Genomic DNA, 3523 nt, shown 5'->3' on the forward strand with positions numbered 1-3523 from the left:
CCATCTCTCCAGCCCCCTTGAATATTCTTCACAGGTGCATATGCATTTCATTTTCTGGTAGGAGAAGATGTTAAAGGGACTGATTGTGTAGGTGGGAGTTGGGGAGAGATGTTGAAGTGGTTCTTGGTTTACAGCATCACAACAGTATGTTATGTTGTTTGCCAGATAAAATTTAGGATGCTCGATTATCATTTAATTGGCAGATAAAAAGTCCATTTTTTTGTGCGTGTGTCGTCCTTGCGTTCTGTAGCCTTTCCTGAAGGTGCTGATGATGTTGAGGAACCCCGAGGGCAGGACACTAATCTCAGGATTTATTGGAGAAAGTGACCCCTCTGAACTTGAGAGGTGGGCAGGGCCCAGGAGTCCAAGGGTGCCAGGCAGAGGCTGGGGATGGAGTTGGGCATTGTGTGGAGTCCCAGAATGTAGTGTGCACTCCCAGGGTGCCCTGTGAAGTCTGAGAGAGGGGGCCAAGTGTGTGGAAACCGTTAGCCTGTCAAATGATTTCTCTCAAGAACCTCACCCCAGCGATAAAAGCTGACTGATACCTCGGCAGCAGCCAGGGCAGGTTAAGAAAGGAATCCCCAACAAGAGCCTGGCATTTGTCTTCAGGGGTCTGCTGCTACCACCAAGGACGTCAAAACCTCTTTCCGGTCCAGGCCATTGTGGGCACCTTGGAATGGGCACAGGGAACCAAGGGGTCCCCAACCTATCTGGGTAGGACTTCAGGTAGGCAGTTGGGACACAGGAGCCAGAGGACTAAAGACTATATTTTTTCCTCAGTGGACAAAAAAAGCACTTCAGTGTTTGTCAAGGGCTATTGAATGGCAGTATCTGAAGAAGATACATGTATCAAATGCACAGGGAAACATCTTTTTTTTAGAAGAAAAGAAACAGGAGAAATTAATTTTACTATTTCATTTTTGCTCAAGAGACTTCAAAATGCTAAACATGTAATCAGTAGATAACTAATTAATGAGATTAATGATTAATGAGAGACTTTGACTTTTTAAAAGCCTATCTCAAAATCCAGAGTGCACAGAGGCCACATGTGGGGAGGACTTGCCTGCCTGCCTTCTTCCCTCCCTCCCTCCCTACCTCCCTCCCTCCCTCCCTGTCTCTGTCTCTCTCTGTCTCTGTCTCTCTGTCTCTGTCTGTCTCTGTCTGTCTGTCTCTCTCTGTCTCTCTCTGTCTCTCTGTCTCTGTCTCTGTCTCTGTCTCTGTCTCTGTCTCTCTCTCTCTCTCTCTCTCTTCCTTGGGAGCACCCTCTTTATCTGGAAACTTCCTATAGGATTTGCCTGTTGGCGTCCTGCCCCACTCACCTGTCAACCTTCCCAGCCCTTAACATGTGCAGGTTGTGCCAAAATCACATTAGCTAGCTCAGCTCTGGGAGCAATGACGTTAGTTGCCTGGCCTACTAGCCCTGCCTTGGGCATGGAAGCTGAGCCTTGAAAACTCAGGCATAGTTTACTTGTACTCTTTGAGCTCTGGAACACAGGCGCTGTTGGGTTCCTGAGGATAGGTAGAGATGTGTTGTGGGATCCCTTTTCAAGCCACAATGAGCTGAGGGAGTCTTTTTCCCTCCGTGTTCTCCAGCGAGGCGAGCCCTGCAAGCTTAAGAGCTATTCCCTGTACTCTAGCGCCGCCCTGTGGTATAGGAGGAAAATCCGAAAATGGCTTCACCTAATCTTAAGAACAGCCTGGAAGGACCAGCTGGCTTTTGTTATCGCCTTTAGTCTGAGAGGAAATGAGATTTGTTACTGAACACGCAGCATCTCCTAGGGGTCGAGGTGCCTGCTGAGAGTTCAGCCGCTGTAGTGGCTGCAGCGTGAACTAAGCGGGAAGCTTAATTCCGCCGTTTCGACAGAATCCTGTCCACACTTCACAGGAGCCTGAGCCCGAACGTGGCTTTGATGGTGTCTGTCGATCAGAGTCAGCTCTGGCCATGACCAGTTAAAAACAAACAACAACAATAAATAAACAAATAGATAAATAAAGCCCGACAGGGCTGGCGGCAGCCTTATATGCTTGACGAGTGAGTGGAAATTCCTGATATCAAGGAAGGTGTGTGAGGGCTAGGGAGATGGTTCAGTCAGTCAAGTACTTGCCTTGTGGCTGGGGAACCTGAGTTTGGACCACAGAACCCACTCTAGGGATGGGGACATTTTTGTAATCCCAGCTGTGGGTTGGTTTAGACAAGCCGATTCCACTGGCTGGCCAGCCACTCTAGTTTACTCGGCGAGTTCCAGGCCAAGGAGAGACCCTGTCTCTGAAGACAAGGTGGATGGATGGAGCTTGTGTAATGAGGTCCAAAGCTGTCCTCTGGCTTCCATGCATAGGCACGCACGTGTGAACACACAGACAGGCGCATAAGCCAGAAAGTTCTTCAGTTGTGTTCCAACGAGGGACAGGAACAGTGGTTTTTTTTGTTTGTTTGTTTTCTTGTTTTTTTTGTTTTTTGTTTTTTTTCACGAGACGGGGTTTCTCTGTGTAGCCCTGGCTGTCCTGGAACTCACTCTGTAGACCAGGCTGGCCTCGAACTCAGAAATCCGCCTGCTTCTGCCTCCCAAGTGCTGGGATTAAAGGCGTGCGCCACCACCACCCTGCCAGGAACAGTGTTTTTAATCAACAGAGCCACATAACTCATTATCCCTCTCCCTCGATAATGGTTTTTCTGTATGCTGCATCCCCTTTCCCCCGCCAAGTTATAAGCCACCTGCAATTTTCAGACTGGAAATAAAATCAGCCTCAGACCCTGGCTTTACAGAGTCTTGGAAAAGAGATGACCCTATGAAGTTGAGTCTGCTCCTTGCTTCAAGTTTTTGCCGAAGCTTAGGGCTGCCAGAGCAGAAGTTTCCCCATGGCCACTGTGGCTTTGGGAGGGAGGCCTTGATAAATAATGGACCTCAGGAATAAAAAGTCCTTCCCAACTGGGTGCCCAGCTCTTTAGTGTTCTTACGTGTATTTCTCATTTCCGTGAAGGCATTGAAAGCTTTGATGGTCCAGTTTCGTAAGGAAGCGATTTAAGCTTTTATCTGACATCCCAACCTTAGCCTAAAAGTTCTCGTTCTGTGGGTTCTGTGGAAGATGTACATCAGTGGGAGCCAGTGATGGAATTTGGTCCTTTCTCTGCAAGGGTATGTCAGTGCGAGGCACTGCAGAAGATAGGATGTCTGTGCACCATCTGTAGCTTTATGCATCTATATGTCTACACATGGATGTCTGAGGGACAGACGTTAGAGGATTATGGGAAGAAGGTATTGTTGTATGAATGCCATAAGGAAGCCCTGGATGCTTGCCCAGCCTTGACTTGTTCTTCAGCTTGAACTTCTGGACTGTACCTAAGATCCGCATCCCGGCATCAGGAGAGGAGCTGATCGCTGAGATGTCTAATGTAGGACTGGGTCCTACATGCAAGTTCACATCCTGAGGCAGGAACAGGCTTGGAGGCAGCGTCAGCCAGTGAGTCACACAACACAGCGCTGGAAAGTGTGTCCTCTTCAGGGAGGGAGCTGGAACGGGGGGG

The sequence above is a fragment of the Mastomys coucha genome, unplaced genomic scaffold, assembly GCF_008632895.1.
Source record: "Mastomys coucha isolate ucsf_1 unplaced genomic scaffold, UCSF_Mcou_1 pScaffold3, whole genome shotgun sequence".
Classification (NCBI taxonomy): domain Eukaryota; kingdom Metazoa; phylum Chordata; class Mammalia; order Rodentia; family Muridae; genus Mastomys; species Mastomys coucha.